This window comes from Bubalus kerabau, chromosome 1, assembly GCF_029407905.1.
Source record: "Bubalus kerabau isolate K-KA32 ecotype Philippines breed swamp buffalo chromosome 1, PCC_UOA_SB_1v2, whole genome shotgun sequence".
In the NCBI taxonomy this organism is placed as follows: domain Eukaryota; kingdom Metazoa; phylum Chordata; class Mammalia; order Artiodactyla; family Bovidae; genus Bubalus; species Bubalus kerabau.
In genome coordinates this window covers 258,094,678-258,118,863 of record NC_073624.1, presented here as the reverse complement: position 1 = coordinate 258,118,863, position 24,186 = coordinate 258,094,678, and the positions used below count along the sequence as shown (strand labels likewise).

Below are 24,186 nucleotides of genomic sequence, written 5' to 3'. Positions count from 1 at the left end.
AGATTTGGTAGTTTTTATGGTCTATGTCTCTTCTGGCTTGAATATTTTCAAAGCCTAGGAAACTATAAAAATATTAGAGTGCGAGCTCTTTATTGATTTAATGAATAAAACAATACATTGATTAATTGATTGGTAGAGACTGAAAGTATAGATGGGTGGACAGATGAATCTCAAAGACTGTAATTTATCATTTGTTCTCCAGTTTGTGGGTTGCCCACCTGTGGCTCTATGGTAGGGCTACAGATTCTATGGTAGAGCTAACGGCAACCTCCTCCAAGAGGACTTATGCCATACACTGCACCTCCCAGGACTGAGGCTGCCAGGGCCCCTGTCCCCAAGGAAGGCCACTGCTGACCCATGCCTCCATATAGTTTGTACATAAATAAGAGACCAAAATGCTTTTCTTCTTTTTGTAGTATATGGTCTGAAATTGTACCCAGTATATGGAAGACAGCTGAAGGAACCACTAGAGAAATTTTTCTTTAAGAGGCTATAATGACTCAACAACTCATTTTGCATGTATCATAGACATTATCATGGAAGGCAAATTGAAGAGATATTCCAAGACACAAAAGATGTCATGACCCTAGGTATTAATTCTTCAGTCAAGAGTTTGCCCTCACGAAACTCTGTTTACATTTTTCACAAAACTAGATTTCAAATCTCTTGGCTGGATATATGCAGTGCATCAGAAAAAGCAACTAATTCATGATAAGCTAGATTCTCCATACACCAGGATCATCTCCAGTTGTAAATTAAGTACCAGTGGAAGTCAAATCAGCAGAGTATAATTTATTAAGCTACTGCTGTGTTAATGCAACTTCCAAAGGTAGCTCATTTACTATCCAGGATTTGATTAGCCCCTAGAAGAACCTGGTTCATTTTATTCAAATAAGACTATTTCAAACCATAAATTCCACAAACTGACCCTCAGAGGGAAAAAAAAAATGAATTTAAGTATATTGGAAATCTGTAAAATTCTAATGCATTCATTTGCCATCCATATTGACACCTTGCTGTTGTACTGGGAGTTATAAAACATGTAATCCTGCTGTTTTTCAAAGATAAGTAAGGGAATATCATGGGGAGGCATATTTTGCTCAGGGATCCTTACTCCATTATGATACTACCCAATATGTTATGGCAATTGTAATACTTTGTAGACTGGTGGAAAATATATCTAAAAATAACTGTGCCATTTCTGAGCAAAAGCAGAAGTAATTGATGTTTCCTAGAAAAATGATCCCACCTGGCTTTGTAGAAGAGCAGCATGAGCGTTTCAATGACAGGTAGATCCAGAACAGAGCTTTGTCCTCAATATCATTCCAATTCTCTGAAACTCCAAAGCAAGGCTCATAGAGATTCTTTAGAATGCTCCACTTGAAAGCCAGATTACACTATTTAAGTGGCCCATGGAGTTCTGTATTAAAGGCTCCCTGCTGCTCAGGCATTTTTTCCCATTATAATATATTGCTGTAGATTTAACACTGTAAATGTTCTATCATTTAACTAATATGGCTCAAAAGGTTGTCATCCGGGACGCTTCTAAATTATTATCACTGCAAATAAACCTTGCTACAGAAGGAACTGCTTATTTAGCAAAGACATTTCATGGCATATTTGCATAAAAATACTACTGCTGTCTTTCGAGTTCATCTGTAACATTGCTGCTGAGCAGAAGAGCATTAGATGTGTTACAAATACAAGCAACTTTGGCAGCAAGCTAATTTGTAAATGCATATTTGCAAACTTGAAGTGCACTGCTGTGCCCTAACTGATGCCCAGCATAACCCATAGATGTTTGTATAATCAGAAAAGAGGGGGAAAAATGCTTATTACTCAGCTTTCCCATTTAACTTACGGGAAATTAGTAACCAATCGTTGGATGTTAGTCCCCCATTATATGTGGCCTGCAAAGCAGGTGAATGAAGCAATTCAAAGCAAGGCAAGGCAGTTTCCAGAGGAGAATGAAATACTGGTCACCTGGTTAGATTATTTGAAGAGATTTTTTTTTTTACCACTCGTCTGAAACCAACCAACAGTGAACGTGAAAGCAGACGTGAGAATAAAGCTATTTACCAAGTATTTCCAAGGCCTCTTGATCTCAGTTGAGCGTCTGTGCTTGTTGGATACTGCAGAACATGCTAATAGCTTAGATTTCAGAATCAGAGAAGGCGAGGTTCAATATTTGTGTTAACGTATGTGCTATGTGATCTTAGACAAGCTGTTTGACCTAAGATTCAACTCCCTCATATCGTTTTAAATGTTCATAATACTCTGATCTTTGTGGTTAAAAGAAGTTAATAGCCTTTTGAGTTAGATGAGGCAGACACCTTCACTTAGGTTGTTTAGACAGGGAAAGTAAGGCTCAATGAATTGAAGAGATTTGTGCAATGTTACATACCTAGGGAACAGAACAGTTGGATACAAATTCCCAGATTCTGGCTCTTGACTTAGTGATATTTCTGTTCCATAAGGTTTCTCAATTTGCTTAATTTTTCACTGGGGAGTCCAATCTCACAAATGTACATATTTTCATTTTTCATTATTTTTCATTTTCATTTTTAATCCAAACAAATCTTTATTAGATTCAGGCATATTAAAAAGTGGGGAAAAAAAATCAGACAGTAGTCATGTCAAAAACCTCATACTTGCTATTTTGAAAGTCGGTCCCTAGTTCTCCTAAACTGTTCCTACTTTTTACAGAGTCTTCATTTCACTTCTGAACAAAAAAAAAAAACATAAAGCTTCAGCTTCTCTCTGAGAGCCAGTCATGTCCTGTGACACGAGGGAATACAGGATGAAGGAGGCCATTTGTAAGTATGTCATCATGGACTGCATGTTAACTGGGCAATGCCGTGGTTGCCACATGTTTGCTATAATTTTTCCCTAATTAACATGTTTATCTCAAAAACAGATGAAAACAATAGTCATAACAAAAATACATGCCTACAAATTAATTTACACATACAATGAAAAAGAGTTTTAAGTTTGAATTTATCCATGTCTTTTGTACAATATACCATATTATATAATTCATGTATTTATTTCCTTTATTTGCTGCAGAATTTGTAATGACTATTGTCATACTACATCCCCAACACCTGGAAAGAGTGCTTCAGATATAGACATGTATTAAATATTTGTTAAATTAAATAAATGAATGAATGAGTGACTGAATGAAGGCATCTCTCAGTATAATACATCCCCCTACCTTTCTGTACACTTGTACTCTGACTTCCCTGGGTCAGGAAGATTCCCTGGAGAAGGAAATGGCAACCCACTCCAGTATTCTTGCCTGGAGAATCTTTCATGGACAAAAGAGCCTGGAGGGCTACAATCCATGACTCACAAAGAGTCAGACACGACTGAAGAGACTGAGCACACACTCTGACTTCCACCCATACCCTAAATGGGGGTATAAATTCCATCTAATGCCAATCCAACTATTTTTGTACTGTATCATCTTTTCTCATCTATTTAAGGTTAGGTTATCATCTGTTTAAGGTACAATTTCCCCTACACCATCAATTTACACTAAATTCTTCCCATACACATACAATTATCCATTGATATCTATCAACTTTAAAACTAATACCTTGAACCCATAGCTCTCTCCAGCTCTGTCCTCATTTGTCTGCTTCCTTTACATGAATCTTCTTGAAAAGGAAGTCTCCACTTCCTGATTTCACTTTCCATTATTTCTTGTCATACACCTCTAAAACTGTAATTGTTTTTATTCTTATTAATGATCTCATGTTGTCAAAGTCAGTGGTTAGTATGGTTACTTTATCTGACTTTATCTGACTCTTGGGACACCACTTATCTGTTTTCCTCTTCCTTTCTCATTGGTATCTACTTATCTTTTGAAACTTGAATCACTGGAATTCTAGGGCATTCATCAAGGCTCTTTGCTTCCATTTTCTATTAACACTCACCATCTAGGTAATCTCACCCAATACCATTGGCTTTAAATATCATCTATGTGAAATTATTCAAATTTTAATCACTAGCACTAATCTCCCCCTTGACTCCAGAGTCATATATACAGTTCTTATTTAACATGTTTGCCCTGATAGCTGAAAGACTTCTCAAATTTAACTTGCCCAAATGCAAACTCTTGATTCCACTTCAACCCTCAAAACCTACAACTTTTTCCAGTCTTTTTAATTTCAATAAATGGCATGTCCATGATTTCAACCATTTGAATTTACTGTCATATAAAATTTATGGTCATAATAGATACCCTTTCTTTCATACCCCACATTCAACCCATCAATAAGTCCCAAAAGCTCTACCTTCAACACATATGCCTAAAAAACAAAACAAAACAAAAAAAACACATATGCCTAATGAACTACTTCTTAATGTTTCTAACTCCCTAGTTGAAATCACTGTCATCTGTCACCTATCTTACTTCTATTCTAAAGCTTCCTAAATGTTTTTCCTCTGTGTTTCTAACCATGCCACTCTAGCAGCCTATTCTCCATACAGTATCCAATAATATTTATAAAGCATAAACTGAATCATGTCAAAACTTTGTTAACAGCCATCCATTGGCTTCCCATATCACTCAGAATGAGACCAAAGTCTTATCATAGCATTTGTGAGTTGTTGTATGTTAGTTACTCAGTTGTGTCCTCCTCTTTGCAACCCCATGGACTGTATCCCACCAGACTCCTCTGTGCATGGAATTCTCCAGGCAAGAATACTGGAGTGGGTTGCCATTCCCTTCTCCACTGTCATTCCCTTTTGCCATTGCCTTACTGACCCAGGAAATGAACCTGGGTCTCCTGCATTGCAGGTGGATTCTTCACCATCTGAGCAACAGCATACATGACTCTAAATCATCTCCTTCTACCCATCCTGCAAATTCTCTGATTTCATCACCTATCATTCTTTTACTAATTCTGACCAAGTAAAACTAGACTTCTAGCTATTCCTCAACTATTCCAAGCACCCTTCCCTCATCGCAATTATATTTTCCTCTCCCTAGAAGAGGCTTCCTCAAAATGTTTCTGTGGCTGATCCATCACTTCCTCAAGATCTGTGCTCAAATGCAGCTCTAGCTGTGAAGGCTTCATTGGTCATTCTACTAATACACAAAATAATGTCCAATCCCCTCTCTGTATCCCTAATCCTTCCTTCCTAGGATTCATCATTAACTCCTGTACATTATTTGCTTGTTTTTTTCTACTTTAGAACATAAGCTCCAAGAGAGCAGAAACATTATCTTAAGTGTGGACTGCTATATCCCAGTCTTGGGACAGTTCCTGGTATGTGGTTAACACTCGGGAGACAGCTATTGAATCAGCTGAAGGGCCCCTCGTAATTATGAAAATACAGTGTAAGAAGAAACTGATGTCCAAGGGAAAGTTAAAATACTATGACCTTGAACTTCCTGGTGGTACAGTGGGTAACAATCCACTTACCCAATAAGGGGACATGGGGTCGATCCCTGATCCTGGAAGATTCCACATGCTGCGGAACAACAATCCCCTGCACCACTACTAAGCCTGAGCTCCACAGCCCACGAGACAACTACGGGGCCCATGTGCAGCCACTGCTGAAGCTCGCACACTCTAGAGCCTGTGCTCCCCAACCAGAGAAGCCACTGCAGTGAGGAGCCTGCCTGCTACAACAAAGAGTAGCCCCCATTTGCCACAACTAGAGAAAGCCCTGGTAAAGCAATGAACACCTAGCACAGCCATACATCAATTACTTTTAAAAAATACTATGATCTTGGTCTAACTTAAGGAGTCTACTTTTCACTGCTATTCTTTGACATTCAGAGCCCTGGGGATGGGTTCAACCAGTCTGAAAAGGGAAACCCTGGGCCTTCAGGGAAGAAAGTTACAAAGACTCTATCACCTATTACCCAAATTTGAGGTTAGAAAGACTGTTAAAATAGATTAAGCTGATTCTGTCCATAGTCTTCTGGTCCAAAAGAACATGAAGTCACCAAGCAGGAACTCACTAAGAAGGCAAGGGGAGTCTGAGCTAGAGATTCTGATATTAGAGCCTATGTATTGAGGTAGCTAGGCTGACCCTGGAGTCAGACACTCTACATTGTTTTATGCTTGATGTGTCAGTGACTGAGAAATTATTATAAAATGGCATTCTAATATTAAGGTCCCAGTACAGTGCACCAGTGATCAATGTCGGGCTAGCAAAGAGAGGCATATGGATCATCTTCTGTGGGTTTGTACAAAGCCACACTTCAGCAAAGGAAAATGTGGATTGTGGTTCACTCTCTGCTCTGTATTCAGAAAAATAAAACCCTCGTTTAGGACTGAGTAAATATCAGAGTTCTTAGACAACTTGAGAGATTGAGGATAGGATGGGGAGTGCTGGAGATGTTGATCCAATACAAGCGAGTTCCTGCACTAATGGCAAATCAAGCCTTCAAAGAAATTTTTAATGAAAAGATGTATGACTATATTTGCATATAGGGTTGGTGAAACAGATCAATTACACGAACATGTCACAAAATATATTCCATGGACTATAAATGGAAGCTACCTAAAAAGAATTTTCATGGCCAAATAAAGTAAGAAAACACATAAATTTTAAAAACTTCCTTTACTGGAGGAAAGAGGAAACAGGATAGAGTGCAGCATTTCCCAAATGTATAGGGTTAGCAAAACCTTCTTTACAAGGGAGATTTCATTAGACTAAAATTCTGGAAGTACACTGGAGGAATGCTGTCAATTTTAAATTGTATAGAATGAAACATATTTTGCAACAAAGTTTTATTAATGACTTGAGTGAACACTAGTGGGGCCAGTTAGATATGGCACCAGAGTTTGTATAAAATAATGTATTCAATGAAAAATAGTTTAATTCTATAGACATGGAAAAAATATTTTTAAACACCTAAAGATGGGAAATTTATAAGGGAATGAGCTACTGTGTATGGCAGGCATAAATTATTCAACTCATAAAGTCCCTCACTTCATTGTCATGGGAACTGTATAAGATGTATACTGTTATCTCTACTTGTTATATGAAGAAAACAAAACTTGGGCTGTTCAAGTGACATCCTAAAAAATTAATGGCAGGAGGACTCTGACCAGGTCATTCCATTGCCAAAACTCCCACGACTGACAGACTGATTGATTCCTTCCTTTTTCCCAACCATCCTTCCTTCCCTTCTTTCTCTTCATGATACCTCACCAGAACTCAAAATCAATTTTAAAAAAATCAGCAATATCACCACCAAGGTTATGGGAGAGATACTCTGTCTTACAAATCCAAACTATTTTGCAACTTACATAAAAAAACAGATCCCATTTCATTTTACAGTGATCCATTCTTTTATAAGGACCACCCTGCACTTCCTATATTCTCCCCAGGCTCTCTTTATTTCATGGGAGCAAAAAAATTTTTTTCTCTTAAAACAAAAGTTTCATTTAAAAGGAAAATTAACTATTATTTAAGGTGCAGTTTAAATTACCATTTCAAACCATACCCTATTTCTCTACATCCAAGGCACTCTATATAGAATGCAGACTATTTTTAACACGGTCACTTTTTTCCAGTCCATGTTTCAATCACTTATGTGGCAAGCAGGAAAGCAAAAGTGTCATGCAAATGTTCTCAGTTGCCACCTAATACTGGTATTTTGCATTCTTGTTTTAATCCTCCTTTAAAACCAAACCAAGAGTTATTCACATTTGGAAGGTATGATGGATCAAAAACTTATATAAATTCAAACAAATTGCTGGAAAGAAAAGAAGTTAATCTGCTTTTATGCTTTACATTCTCCCCACTGCCTATAAAATTGATTATGATTTTGCTATTTCATGACCAAATTCTGCCTTAAATACAGGTTCTTTGCCCCAAGTTGAGCTCTGAAATACTACTGCTGTGATAAATCCTGACTGTAAGATTTGTCTTAATAATACTTACTTTCTAGCAACTTGAGTAATTTAAGCGTTATAAGGATAAATGATAGTATTGCCAAATTTGTAGATTCGTTCTCTAGTAACTTTAACTTTCACTTTCTCTTACAGCATCAGTTCAGATTGAGATTGAGATTTTAAATCCATATATATAAATCCATCAACATAAATAAATACATAAATATTCATAAGTAATGAAGAAAATGCAGATGTAAACAATAATGCATACCATTTTTATGTAAGGGGATAGAGTTACTAATACCACTGTGGTAATCATTTTGCTGTATATAAGTGTATCAAGTCAACATGGTACACACCTTAAAATTATACAATGCTATATGTGAATTAAATAAAGCTGGTGAAAAAATGAGATAGCATGCTGCAGTTCTTGGTGAGGGCCCTTTTCGGGTTTATAGACTGTCACCAGCTTGCTGAGTAATCACATGACCTCATCTCTGTTCTCCAGCAGAAAGCAAGAGCTCCTGGGTCTCTCCCTCTTCTTATAAGGGGACTAATCCCATCATGAAGGCCCTACCCTCATGTTTAATCTAAAACTAATTACCTCCAAAGGCGCTACCTTCCCATATCATCACTTTGGGGGTTAGAGCTTCAACACACAATTTTGGGGTGGGAGAGGACACAAACATTCAGGCCATAATACTGACCAAGGACAACTTTAGAGTATTTGTCAGTGGAGACACAAACATGCATAATCCTCAAGCACAATTCCTGCAGTACTGCTGATGCAAATAAAATAGATTTAATTATACTGAGAAATTGTAAAAAAAAAATAATACCAAGTGAAAACAGAAAGTAAAAATTATAAATACAGTAGTGATACAACTAACATTAAACATTTTTAAACACTTATAAATTATTCATAATACATATATGTATATAAAATAAAAATGAACTAGAAAGACATATACCAAATTCATGATAGAGATTTCCCATGGGAACCAGTACAAGACTGATACTGGTGGATAATAGTAACTAAATATGAAAAATTTTTTTAATTGTTCATTATGAAAAATACAAAGTAGCTTACTCAGCTACTCTTAGAAGAAATGACTCCCAAGTCCATTCTTTGTATTTTTGAAATATTCTTTGTATTTTTTTGAAATATTTACATTTTTAAGTATTTTTAAAACAATGACATTATTAGAATCTAGCTACTTTGTGCTTTGTAATAAATTACTAACTACACCAGGGTTCAGGAGGCTAAAGGAGGTCATGTTATCTTTATCATGATTACAAATAAATGGGACATACATTTGCAGATAACCAGAACTGTTTCACAGGATTGGTAATTATATATTGAATGTTCCAATGAAATATTTACCCAGTTTGGATGTTGGAAAGACATTTTCAAATATAAAAAACCTGTGAAAATTTATACTATAATATGCTAAGACCACGCTGGTTGGCATTAGTAATGTGTTACATGATTGCATGGATTGCAATATGGATAAAAGTAGTGTAATCACACCCAATACTGAGCAACCTAAGGAAAGATTATAGTGTGATTGGAAGGTGGAAAATGTTGTTTTATTCAAAGACAATGTTGGCATGCATTCTAAAGTAAACCACCAGTGGATTTAGCCACTTGAGTTTCAAAACAAGTTTGAGATTAAGGATAGTTTACAGGAAAGTGTACAGAATAAAGGAGAAAGAAAAGAAGCATGGATTTATGTGACTTAATAATACATCTTTCTAAAAACTCCACCTGAGCTAGTGGTAAATGTTTTGAGCCTATGCTTCTCTAAGCTGCACACTCAAGAGTATCTACTGTCAAAATTTTAGAATTAGGTAATGGTGGCCACTGGCATTTTATTGAAACATGGTATATGGTAATTCATTACTTATTTGAAGCTTGTATGGCTTCCCTGGTGGCTCAGATGCTAAAGAATCTGCCTGTAATGCAGGAGACCCAGGTTCAATCCCTGGGTCTGGAAGATCCCCTGGAGAAGGGAATGGCAACCCACTCCAGTATTCTTGCCTGGGAAATCCCATGGACAGAAGAGCCTGGCGGGCTATAGTCCATGGGGTCACAGAGTCGGACATGACTCATTGGCTAACACACATGTGCTAAGAATATGTCCTTGCCAAAACTGAAGGCCCCATAGCTCATGCCCCATCATTTGTTACCTGCTTATTTACCAATTTGCCTCCCTCCTCTGGGTCCTACCCACTTTCTAGCTCCTTGTTCACTCCAACATGGTATCTCTGATAAAAGATATTCTAGTCACATCAGTCTCTACCATGAGCTCGCCCTATGGACTTGGGAGTCATTTATTCTAAGAGTAGCTGAGTAAGAAAAGCAAGACATGGAAAAATATGTAAAGTATTCTTTCATAAAGCAAACAATGGCCAAAAAAAGCTGTGTGTATGGGTACTGTATATATATATATTCACACATATTTGAATATGGTTATATAATCAAGGAGAAAGAAAAAGGATACAAAATAAGTGTAAACATGAGTTGGGAAGGAAAGAGGTGATTTGGGAAGGGGGAGAAGATAGAGAGGAGACAGAACAATGGGAGGAGGACTCAATATAAAAGGAAAAGGAGAAACCAGTATGTATATGCTCACTTCTGCACATACTGAAATACAGTATGTGTGTAATATTTTTAAATAAACACTTGAAAAGCAAAACAATAATTGTAACTTCTCTCACACGCTAGTAGAGTAATGCTCAAAATTCTCCAAGCCAGGCTTCAGCAATATGTGAACCGTGAACTTCCAGATGTTCAAGCTGGTTTTAGAAAAGGCAGAGGAACCAGATATCAAATTGCCAACATCCGATGGATCATCGAAAAAGCAAGAGAGTTCCAGAAAAACTATTTCTGCTTTATTGACTATGCCAAAGCCTTTGACTGTGTGGATCACAATAAACTGTGTAAAATTCTGAAAGAGATGGGAATACCAGACCACCTGACCTGCCTCTGGAGAAACCTGTATGTAGGTCAGGAAGCAAGAGTTAAAACTGCACATGTAACAATAGACTGGTTCCAAATAGGAAAAGGAGTACGTCAAGGCTGTATATTGTAACCCTGTTTATTTAACTTCTATGCAGAGTACATCATGAGAAACACTGGGCTGGAAGAAGCACAAGCTGGAATCAAGACTGCCGGGAAAAACATCAATAACCTCAGATATGCAGATGGCACCTTCCTTATGGCAGAAAGTGAAGAAGAACTAAAGAGCCTCTTGATGAAAGTGAAAGAGGAGAGTGAAAAAGTTGGCTTAAAGTTCAACATTCATAAAACTAAGATTATGGCATCTGGTCCCATCACTTCATGGCAAACAGATGGGGGAAAAGTGGAAATAGTGACTGACTTAATTTTGGGGGCTCCAAAATCACTGCAGATGGTCATTGCAGCCATGACATTAAAACACTCCTTGGAAGGAAAGTTATGACCAAACTAGAGAGCATATTAAAAAGCAGAGACATTACTTTGTCCACAAAGGTCCCTCTAGTCAAGGCTATGGTTTTTCCAGTAGTCATGTACTGATGTGAGAGTTGGACTCTAAAGAAAGATGAGCACCAAAGAATTGATGTTTTTGAACTGTGGTGTTGGAGAAGACTCTTGAGAGTCCCTTGGACTGCAAGGAGATCAAACCAGTCCATCCTAAAGGAAATCAGTCCTGAATATTCATTGGAAGGACTGATGTTGAAGCTGAAACTCCAATACTTTGGCCACCTGATGCAAAGAGCTGACTCATTTAAAAAGACCCTGATGCTGGGAAGGATTGAAGGCAGGAGGAGAAGGGGACAACAGAGGATGAGATGGTTGGATGGCATCACTGACTCAAGGCACATGAGTTTGGGTGAACTCCAGGAGTTGGTGATGGACAGAGAGGCCTGGCATGTTGTGGTTCATGGGGTTGCAAAGAGTCGGACACGACTGAGCAACTGAACTAAACTGAATATCTTTGGGGAGAAGCCAAAACTCTGGTATAAAACGAAGTCTTTCCAATCACTAAGTTTGTATCTCACAATCGCACCAGCCTATGTACCAGCTGCTTCATTGTCCCCACACCACAGCATCCGAACGCTCCCTTTCTACTTTTACACAACCATTGTGCATCTGGAATGCCCTTTCCTCCTTTCTTCCCAGGGAATCCCTATCTCCCTTCAAGATCCAGTTTAAATGTCCCTTGTGAAGCCTTACTTTTTTTTTTTATTGATTTATAATTTTGTGTTAGTTTCTGTGGTAGAGAAAAGTGAATCAGTTATATATACATGCTGCTATTGAGTCACTTCAGTCGTGTCTGACTCTGCGACCCCATAGTCGGCAACCCACCAGGCTCCCCCATCCCTGGGATTCTCCAGGCAAGAACACTGGAGTGGGTTGCCATTTCCTTCTCCAATGCATGAAAGTGAAAAGTGAAAGTGAAGTTGCTCAGTCGTGTCCAACCCTCAGCGACCCCATGGACTGCAGTCTACCAGGCTCCTCTGTCCATGGGATTTTCCAGGCAAGAGTACTGGAGTCGGGTGCCATTGCCTTCTCCGTATATATACATATGTCCTCTCTTTTTTAGATTCTTTCCCCATATAGACCATTAAAGAGTATTGAGTAGAGTTCCCTATGGTATACAGTCGGTCCTTATTAGCTATCTATTTTATATATAGTAGTGTATATATGTTAATCTCAATCTCCCAATTTATCCCTTCCTTCCCTTATCCCCAGGTAACCATAAATTTGTTTTCTACATCTGTTACTCTATTTCCATTCTGTAGATAAGTCTTTATACCCTTTGATTAGATTCTGCATATAAGCGATGTCATACAATATTTGTCTGACTTACTTCACTGGGTATGACAATCTCTAGGTCCATTCATGTTGTTGCAAATGTGAAGACTCTCTTAAATTCAAATACTCTGTCTTCTGGGCCCCCTTACATCTCTACAGATCCCTCTACTGTGATGTTAAATTATATTGTGATTACTTGGGGACATATTTTAACAAATGATTCTCTCACTAGATGATTACTTCCATAAGGAAAAGTACCATATGCAACATTTTTGTACATCAAGCACCTAGGATAATCCCAGCATTTAGGAGATGGTAAGGATTTTTTGGTTGAATGAATTGACTTACTGGTTTCTATGTGATTCTACATTTCTTAAATGACGTGCAATATTGTTTGCCTATTGTGTGCCAAGTTTAAGCATTTAAATCTCCGTAAACAAATTAGCTTTATTCTGGTCAACAGCCATGTTTTACACATATCTCACAGTTGCCTGTGTAACAGGTATTAGGGAGGGATCCCTTCTAAGTTTTGCAGGAGACCTGCCGTAAACTAAGAACAAAACAATAGGTAGCATGTTCCCCCATCTAAAATGAGGCTCTATCTCTCCTATACAAGACTTGAAAGGAAGTGCCTTAACTACCCTCAAGGTCTCAACGAGGTGAAATTGAGGGTGACTGAAAGAAAGGAAAGAACTTCTCTGGAGAAAGTCGCTGGGGGCTGCCACAATATTCCATCTCCCTCACCCATGAGAGAGGCTTTGAGAGCCCCTCTCAGACTGGTTGCTGTTTACTCCTTAAAGTTGGGAGGACAGAGAAGACAAGTGCTCAGTCCACTTTTGGAAAAGGTCGGGCAAAAGACAGTAGCACCAGAACGGTCTCCTCTGCAGCAGGGCGAAGAGACCAGCTGTACTTGGAGCCAGCAGCATTCCAGACGACAGGGTAGAGTTGTGCGGTTCTTCCGACCCAAGGTGGGGGTATAGATGGAAGCTGGCGAAGGGGCTCTTTTGGGAGGGGTTTTCTAGGAATGCGGGAGACCCGGATTCGATCCCTGGGTCAGGAAGATCCCTGGAAAAGGAGATGGCAACCCACTCCAGTATTCTTGCCTGGAAAATCCCACGGACGGAGGAGCCTGGCAGGCTACAGTCCATGGGGTCGCAAAGAGTCAGACACGACTGAGCAACTTCACTTTCTCGTCTTTCTTTCTTTCTAGGGATGAGGTAACCTGAGCATCGAGAAGCTGTGAAAGTATTAGTTGCTCAGTCGCCTCCAACTCTGCAACCCCATGGGCCGTAGCCCACCAGGCTCCTCTGTCCATGGGATTCTCCAGGCAAGGATACTGCAGTGGGTTGACATCTCCTACTCCAGGGATCTTGCCGACCCAGGGATCCAACCTAAGTCTCCTGCATTGCAGCCGGATTCTTGACTGACTGAGCCACCAGGGAAGCCACCATAGAGAAGCTACAGGGTCCGAACTGATGCCAAAGTTGAGGAGCAGTTAAAACATTTGAGCAGAAGAGAGATGATTGGATGGCTCTGGTGAGAGAGCCTCTGAGGAGCTCACAAGAGTGTCCACAGGTCAGCCATATACACGCCACAAGGCAAGCCTGATGTTGTTGCCCCACACATACCCCACCTTGCTCCCTCCCGCCCCAGCAAGCAAGGGCGAAACTCCAGAGCTGGTGGTTAGGGAAATGGCAGGATGGCAGCAGAACCACAATGGGGATGAGAGGAGCTTGGAACTTTACATGAAACTGGGAGTTCATTACTGAAATAGGCTTGTTATTGTGACTATATATGACTAGAGTAGTTCCTTTACTGTACAAAAATGAATGAAAGAACTATGGAACTCACCTGAGATTTCAACCCAAGGTGGGGAAAGAGCTAATCCATAGGCAAGTCTGAATTTAACATGTTCTACTTGCTCAAACTGCTGATGCATGTTACTTTACACAACAGGAATGGAATGAAAAATATGAATTAATTTGTATACATTTATTGCCACTAGCTAGGGGGGAAAAAACCTCAAATGCATGCTTGGCTCAGAGAGAAATACTGGATCATTGTTATTTTGAAGGCCAACATTAGAGTAAATTGCCTAATTCATATCATATATATATATATATATATATATATATATATATATTCATGATTGAAACTTGCAATTAAATCACTGCAGCAATTCTAACACCAAAAAAAAAATAATGTTATCTTCATAAGGAATTTTAAATGTTCACACAATATAAGATACTCTCATAGTCCATTAGAGTAATTAAGAGAATACTACTTTTAGAAACTTTTTTCTGCTATATTAATTTACTGCATGTCAGGTATGGTAGTAGGCACTGGGGAAATAAAGATGAAGATAACACGTCCTTATTACCAAGAACTTCACAGCCAAGAAGGAAGATAAACACACAGACAAAAAGTGCCAGCCACTGGGCTCGTGTCTGGCCACATCACATCTAGACTATTATAGTGTCACCTAACTGTGCTTCCCGCCTCTAGACTCACGGCTCTCATGCCCATTTACATTAATTTCTAAAATAAATCAAATGTGCCTACAGCATACACGTGTATTGAATGTCTACTAGCTTCCAGTAAACTTCAATGTTCAGTTCAAGTGCCTGAATCTGGGATGGTGTTTACGATCTGCCCCCTAACTACTTCTCCAGTCTCCCTTCTAAACACTCCCCTTTTGTAAACTTTATACTCCCCTGCCTCAAACCACACATATTGTTTCACACCTCTGCACCTTGGCCCATGCTATTCCTTCTCCCGGAAATTCCTTCCCTATCTGGTGTGCTCAATCATGTTTGACTCTTTGCAACCTCATGGACTGTAGCCCACCAGGGTCCTGGGTCCATGGGCTTTTCCAGGCAAGAACACTGGAGTGGATTTAAACTTCCATCCTATAAGGCAGCAGTCCCCAACTTTTTTGGCACCAGGGAGCACTTTGGTAGAAGACAGTTTTTCCACAGACTGGGGTAGCGTGGATGGTTTGGGGATGATTCAGGCACACTACACTTACTGTGGGCTTCCCAGGTGGCTGCTGCTGCTGCTGCTAAGTCGCTTCAGTCGTATCCGACTCTGTGCGACCCCATAGACGGCAGCCCACTATGCTACCCTGTCCCTGGGATTCTCCAGGAAAGAACACTGGAGTGGGTTGCCATTTCCTTCTCCAATGCATGAAAGTGAAAAGTAAAAGGGAAGTCGCTCAGTCGTGTCTGACTCCTAGCGACCCCATGGACTGCAGCCTACCAGGCCTCACTAGTGGTAAAAACCCACCTGCCAATGCAGGAGACATAAGAGACATGGCTTCAGTCCCTGGATTGGAAATATCCCCTGGAGGAGGGCATGGCAACCCACTCCAGTATTCTTGCCTAGAGAATCCCCTGGACAGAGGAGCCTAGCAGGTACCAGTCCATAGGGTTGCAAAGAGTCAGACACGACTGACATGACTTGGAAGTGAAAGTGAAGTCGCTCAGTCGTGCCCGACTCTTTGCGACCCCATGGACAGTAGCGTGCCCCAAGCTCCTCCATCCATTGGATTTTCCAGGCAAGAGTACTGGAGTGGGTTGCCATTTCCTGCTCCAGGGAATCTTCCCGGCCCAGGGATCGAACCCAGGTCTCCCGCATTGTAGACAGACGCTTTACCGTCTGAGCCACCAGGAAAGTCCGACGTGACTTAGCATGCACAGTTATTGTGTACTTTTATTTCTATTATTGTTACATCAGCTTCTCCTCAGATCATCAGGCACTGGATCCCGGAGGTTGGGGACCCCTGCTATAAGGACTTGGGAATTCGAAGAAACAATTAGCTCCCACTACTGAGAAATTAAACAAGAAATCCCTGCAGCCGGGAACAACGTTCTTCTGAACTCTGCTCAAGCTCTACATGCCGTTTGTTTTTTCATATGGCTACCATGTTCCTCTAGCCTTCCCTAAGGCACACTCATGTTTGGAGAACCTGCAATAAAAAGATTAGATAAACAATAACAATGGCTGCTTTTCACTTATTGGAAATTCACACAATTTATATAAATGTATAAATGTCAGGAAGAATTATTAACCAGACACACTCCCCCACCACACACACACACAATTCTTTGGTATCTTTCTTTTCTTCCTTGATCACATTTTTTAAAAACAAAAAAGACTTGAACATTTCCTCCTAATTTTATTATTCCTGAATAGTAAATAATAATAAATTGTTCCTGAATAATAATAGCTGCATGGGAAATATATATTTATCTTTAATTTATATATTTTGGCCATCCCACATGCATACAGAATCTTAGTTCCCAGACCAAAGACTGAACCCACGCCCCCGAAAGTGGAAGCATAGTCTTAACCACTGGAGTGCCAAGGAAGTCCCATGAATGGGAAATACTTACATTAATTTTTCCATAGCACCATGATTCACATCTTCATTTTAACATCCATAATTGCGATTAATGGTTCCTCATCTCTACCACTATCACTATCAGAAGTAGTAGAACATTTTTAGGGTCTTCTTATCCCAGAGACCAACTTAAGTTGGTTTATAGATTATGCACCTTGGTTTTTACAGTTCACATATACAAACAAGAAATCTAGTCCATTTAGACACAGATCACGACCTTGGCTTTACATATCCCAAGAGACAAATTACTAAGTAACCTATTCCAAGCTAACTGAGAGCCTGCAGCCTAACAACAGTTTCCGACCATTGATTTGTTCAACAAATACTTAGTGAGCTGCTACTGAGGATCAAGTACTAAAACTACACTTCATAAATACTAATATACAAAGAACACGCATTACCTTCAGGGAGTTCCACAGTGAATCCAGATAGTGACAGATACCTGAGGAAGGTGTAGGAAGATTCTGAAGGAACCGAGGATACATCTAGGAAGCCTCCTGGAAGAGGTTGTGTTTTAAGTTTTGAAGGATGAATAAGAATTAGCCCAAATAATGCAGAAGAGAAGTCTAAGCAGCAAGAACCACGGATATTAATGCATGAACGCATGAGCCTGATGGTGCATTAAGAAGCTTCATGCTTTTAATGTAACTGGGGCCTGGTGTGCGGGAGGATGGAGAATAGAGATGAAGCTGAACGAGCAGGCAGGCCTTGATGGTCAACAGCCTCTTGGGCCATGTTTGGATTTTCCCTGAAACTGATGAAGAGTCACTTCAGAAATTTTACCAGGCGAGTGGCTAGATCAAATCGGTATTTTTAAAAAATCATTCTGGTTGAAGTGTGAAGGAGAAAGAAGAACCAGTGGCAGTTGTTGCAGTAACTCAGGTGAGATAGGGAATCCTGAGAATGAGCTGTTGGAGATGGAAGACGCTGAAGTCAGTTTGGGGTGAGCTGAGATAGCTACTAGAAGATTAACTAGAACAGACACTTTCTGATTTCTATAATTGTATAGTGTGCCCTTCTAACTAACCCTAGTTTCAGTCTAAACTGCATGCTTTCCATGCAAGTAGTACACTAACCAGTTTACTGTACGCCTGCTAACTCCAGCTGTTGTGTAGTTTTATAATAATATACCTGGATGATAGAGTTTGTATTATACCTGAATTACCCACACTGCAAAAGTCTGTTTTTGGAATTTCAGCCACTTTTGATTTAGCCTTAAATCAGGAACGAAAAACTCTATCCTTGATGTCTTGCTTCCTGGAAAAAAAAAAAGACATCATGGAAATCTTGCTCCATGGCTATTTCTTAGCCAGAGCTTCATGGCAGAACCAGGTAAAGTAGAAAAGATACCCAGAAGTGAAGAACTCTAGTTTTTGGTGTTCTGGTTTGGTTTGCCAATGAACAGAAAATTAACAAGCAACTACACTGCTTTGAAAATTTTATCATAAAGTCTTTTGCCATGATTTCTTAAAGGAAAACTGTTTTTGATAAATGCATTTTTGGATTATACATCCTCCAGTAATTCCATCACATATGTCAAAGAGTTACTATATATGTGTCTAGAAACAAGGATAAAAGATCTAAGCAAGAAATATTCAAATATAATTTGGTTTAAAAACAACAAAAAACAAAGGAATTAACTTTTTAAATATGAAAGAATTACTGTCTCTGATTCCATCTTAAAGGCAAATGACCAAAAAAAATGAATGAATGTGAGTGCCAAATATCCTAAATAATGGGCTCTAATAACTAAACGAGCATGTTGGAATTTTTATTTAATGATCCAACTGTCACTATGCAATATTTTCTTATTTGAATAGATGCACGAAGTTCAGCAATTCAGATACTTCACAAATTCCAATTTCCAAATTAATTTTGAAAACTTTGAAATGTTTTAAATATGATTAACTCCAAACTTGTGATTCCGTACTCCTCCCCCAAAAAGGGAATACTTCAGAAACATTGATTTAACAGGCAAACTTAAAATGATAAGATTTTTAAAGTCTGAGACTCTACTCAGACTAGTAAAAATCAAACTAAAAAAGCTATACTCCCGCATTGCAGGCAGATTCTTTACCAGCTGAGCCACCAGGGAAGCCGATGCTAACCACTAGTTCATTAAAAAATGATGTTATTTTAATTTCTAAACATGCATTATGCAAAAAATAGAGAATATTTATGGTGATTTCAACTGGTATACTAGAAAAACGCTGAGAGAAGTATTGCTTTCTGTTCGTGAAATTCCAAAATGTAGATGAATTTTATTATCTTCGCAAAATCACCTTATATAAAAGGCCAATATGAAGCAACACAAGAAATCAGCACATTTTCTACCCCTTGATAGTAGTGACTAGAAATAGAATTCTTGAAAAAAAATTAAGTAACATAAAACTGCCTTCTTAGTTAGCAACTCTGGAGTTTCCCAGTCTGTTATGTGGTTGGACTATTGCTGGTTTGTCTGGGTAGGGTTGACCACCCATCTAGCACTCAATCCACATGCTCAGTCTTGTGGGCGTCTTTCTGTTCTCCTGTTTTTAAAGCCATGTTTGAGTTTTCACTGACCTCCTGTTATGATGACCTTTGAAGCAAAAACATTATTACTCCCCCCGTGCTCTTATGTGTGATGTTGTAAATGTGAATTAAGTATTGGGCAGACGGGTTTTAAAAAAAAGGCTAGAAACCCATGTAGGAGGCCAAACCAGTAGGGGAAAAATGCAAAAATCTAAATTTGCAAACTTCTGAGAACTTCTCAGGACCATCACATCATTTCCACATTTTGAAAAGAATGTAGTAAGATGTTTTACAAAACAGAGACAGACACAAATAATAGCAGAAAGACAGAGAAATGCAATTCATTTGTTGAAGACCTAAAAAAGATAGTATATTTTATACACAGTTAAAACAATGCCTGGATGTATTCAAAGTGGCACTAAATAGGTTCATAGGGCAACTAGAGTTTAGTCCCTATGTATGTACAAATGACACAGAAAGAGCTCAGAATCAGTCTCTTCCCGTAGAGGCTTTGGGAAGAGACCCAACTGGGACTTCTGCTCTACCACCACCATATGGCCTTCAATCCAAGGAGTACGATCTTAACTATTTTTTTGAACAGTGTTTCATAACTTTAAGAAAATTTTTAAAAGTACTAATCATCTCTGGTACTCTGAAAGATAAATTTACAAGTTACAAAAAGATTGGAGAGTAGATCCCCTTTCTCCTGGGCATCCCTGGTAGCTCAGATGGTAAAGAATCCACCTGCCATTCAGGAGATGCAAGTCTGATCCCTGGGTGAGGAAGATCCCCTGGAGGAGGGCATGGCAACCCACCCCAGTATTCTAGACTGGAGAATCCCCATGGACAGAGGAGCCTGGTGGGCCACAGTCCATAGGATTGCAAGGAGTTGGACAGGCATGCACACACCCCTTTCTCCTAACTGTTCAGCCAGGTTCTGCTTATCTACCTCATAGTAGCTCAAGTTAATTCAGCCAACAAATATGAAAAAAATCACCACAATACAGTACGGTTAGGCAGTGAACCTGACTTTCCTCTTAGACAGCCTATTCTTTCATTCACTTAGACTTTTGTTTTATTTTGAAACTCTGAGCCAGATTTCTATTTTTCTTAACTTAGAGACTTGCAGCTGATATGACTAGTTATACTAGTTATACAATGGATATACCAGTTATACTAGATATACTAGTTATACATGATTATAGATAGTTATGTATTCTGCATTCCTCACTAACTGGTCCCAGTTTAGTTGAGGGTTGCAAAGTGTTCAGCTAAAAACTGTATTTCCCACCCTCTCTTGCAGGTGGGTGGTCCATAACAAAATTCTGCCAATAAAATGTAAGCAGATGCTACTGGAGGGCGTGGGTGGCGGGGGCGGTTGCTGAAGAGAACTAGCTCTATCACAGCTGTGAAGCAGAAAGCTGGAAGAATCTTGAGGCCTGGGTGACAATATGGCACCAACACACCAGCCCTAGAACTTTGCACTTTCCTCACAGTTAGGTCTGGTTAATCACAGTCCTACCTTTGGTACAAAAATCACAGTCCTACACCTTGGTACAAAAACATATGGTAAAAATTCTTCAAATTCTCCCACAGTTTAAAAGTAGAAGAATAACAATACCTCAAATGTGTAAAGTTACTTTAATAGAAATGTATCACTCATTGATAGGGACAGTTTACATCTTCTACTCCCACTTTGAAAAGAATCTCAACTTCTGAAAGTGACAGCAAGACTACAGCATTTGCTTGATATGTGGAAAAACGCTTTCCTGTGAAAGTAAATCTCTGTGTAGTAACTGATTTTAATCAGATTCCTTGAAGAGAAAGTCCCATGCTAGTCCAATATTTCAATTTTGAATTGTGTCTAAAAAGAAACATAGTTTTATTGTTTTCCTAATGATAATATCTATTTATTAATAGCAAACACTTTATGGGTTTGTTCCCTTATCTTAATTAAATATATAAATCACATAATTTCTTCAGAGTCCTGAAGAAATATTTTTATGTTCAACTTCGTTTTCAGCTTTATTGAGAAATAACTGATAGATTTTACTGTATAAGCTTAAGGTATAGAGCATGATGGTTTGATTTACATATTTTATGAACTGACTACAATAGGCTTACTTAATCATTGTCTCATATAGATATAATAAAAAGAAAAGAAAAAAATGTTTTCTCCTTGTGAGGAACTCTTAAAATCTACTCTCTTACAACCTTCCTATATGATCATAGAGTGGTGTTAACTCTACTCATGTTATATCCATTACATCCAAGCACTTATTTCTTTATATAATTTTATTTATCTATTTATGTATGGCTGTGCTGGGTCTTTTATACCCATTACAGCCCAGCACTTATTTCTTTATATGATTTTATTTATCTATTTATGTACGGCTGTGCTGGGTCTTCACTGCTGTGTGGGTTTTTCTCTAGACACCGTGCATGGATTTCTCATGGCAGTGACTTTTCTAGTCGTGGAGCACAGGCCCTAGGGCAAGCAGGCGTGAGTATTCGTGGCCATGGGCTCAGTCGTTGCAGTTTCTGGACTGGAGAGCATAGGCTCAGTAGTTGTGGTGCTTGACCTCGGTTGCTCTGTGGCATGTGGGATCTTCCCAAATCAGGGACTGAACCTGTGTCTCTGGCACTGGCAGCCAGATTCTTTACCACTAAGCTAACAGGGAAGACTCCAAGCACTTATTTATCTTATAACTAAAAGTTTGGACCTTTGGACCACCTTCCCCTAATCCCCCTCCCACCCACCCCCTGCCTCTGATAGCCACAAACCTGTTTCATTTTATTGTGAGTTTTATGGGTGGGGGCAGGATTGTTTTGTTCTGCTTTAGACGCCAAATACATGTGAAATTATATTTGTCTTTCTCTGACTTATTTCACTTAGTATAATGTATTCAAGGTCCATCCATGAAGCTGCAAATAATAGGATTTCCTTTTTATGACTGAATAATATTCCTCTGTGTGTGTGTGTGTGTGTGTGTGTGTGTGTGTTATAATTTTAAATCTTGATGATACTCTAGCCAATGCTCTCATTTTTTAAAGGAAAAGGGAAAAAAAAGCCAAGGGATGCTAACTGGTACTTCTTAACTTTTCACTATTCACTGAATTCTTTCTCAAATGGAAGAATTTTATGAAGTAGTGAAAGAAGAACATACTTCTACCACTTGCTTAGGGTTCCCCTTCCTTCTTTTCCTTTTCCTTTGATCTGCTCCCCCACCTCAAGGACAAGGCCCTTCCATCCCCCACTTATCAATTCTGCCCTCTTCTAACCCAGATGACTGCAGCTCAGCCTTTAAGACTCAGTGTGGTCTCAAGCAGAAAGCTGTCCCTGACTCTGCCCACTCCCCATATGCCCAGGCCCTGGCCAGGCAAGGAGCGTACCTTTGCTGGCTCCACACTGCACATACCACCATCCCCACACCTACCTCGGATCATGGTGATCTAGGTATGCCTTCTCTTTCCCAAAAGGAAATGAACTCCCCAAGGGCCAGGGCCAAATCTGTATGTTCCAGCATGAAGCACAGGATCTGGCAGAATGTTCCTTCCACTAATACTTCTTTTTTAGAAAATATATGCCAGTGACCCCAGAAAATGAGGATACATGCTGAATCAGTGGTATCTCACTCAGCTCTTTAATGTAGTTTGAAACCTTTCTTCTTCTGACTTCCATCCTACAGCCAAACAGATGACCATAAGCTCTCAAGAAGTGGTTCCCAAAGGTGACAAGGAGGTTTGATAATACTGGAAATGTTGTGAACAACCTATTTTAACATATGGGAGTTACCCTATGCACAATTCAAAGTACACAGGTTGTCTCTGGGGAGAGGTATAAGAATTTAATTATAAGGAGCAAGTAGGGCAAATAAACAGAACACACTCGATAAAATTGTTTGTGCAAGGCTCTGGTTGCTCAGGCTTGGTTTCCTAGCACATTGTGAAAGATACGGCTTTTGAAATTAATAGGTTAATCTAGGCTTACGAAAGGAAGATACAACAATGGAGAAAGCTCTGATGCAAAATGCGGCAAGAAATCAACTCTTGGAAGAAGCGTATTTCCTAGAACAGAGATAAGGGAAACTAGAATGTTGCAAATTATATTCTGTAAGCAACATATTAAATTTGTTCTTTATCACATCAACTATAATTTAGTTGAAGAGATTTCTAAATGAGAGTTCTCTGGTAATTCCCCCCACCTCTTTTTTAATGAGTACTCTTTTTCCATTCATCATATTTTAAATGATTCTATAAATAGTTTTTTTTTTAATGTTAAAAAATAGTTTTCTCTTTAAAACAGAGTATGAAATGGGGGTCCTATATAAAACATCCTACAGAGTGAAATATTAGGATATAACTTAACCAAATAATTGATGCAGGCATTTTAATTGCTACCTTGTTATCTGTGACCTAGTTTGCGTAGTGGTTTTTATGGAGCCTGATTCTGATTTACTGGAGAATCTTAGGTTCAGAGTGCATGAGGGAATATTCTGATCTCTTTCAGTTCTATTGGATTGACAGTATTTCTGTAAAAACAAATCAGGCCAATAAAATTTATATTTAGTAGTTTTTCTAAACAGTAAGTTTTTATTAAATTGTATTTA

The 24,186-nt window shown here is 39.0% G+C and overlaps 1 long non-coding RNA gene across 3 annotated transcripts in view; it reads right to left on the bottom strand.

Moving 5' to 3' along the window:
- The window catches only part of LOC129639084 (uncharacterized), a 436,428-nt gene that overhangs the window by 337,117 nt on the left and 75,125 nt on the right, over positions 1-24,186 (bottom strand). Inside the window, exon 1 of one of the 3 annotated variants that reach the window (XR_008708232.1) lies at positions 8,134-10,323. The exons of the other annotated variants lie outside the window; for them this stretch is intronic. This is a non-coding gene — a long non-coding RNA (uncharacterized LOC129639084). Of the gene's footprint in view, positions 1-8,133; positions 10,324-24,186 lie in introns of those variants that run through there. 3 annotated transcript variants of the gene reach the window in all.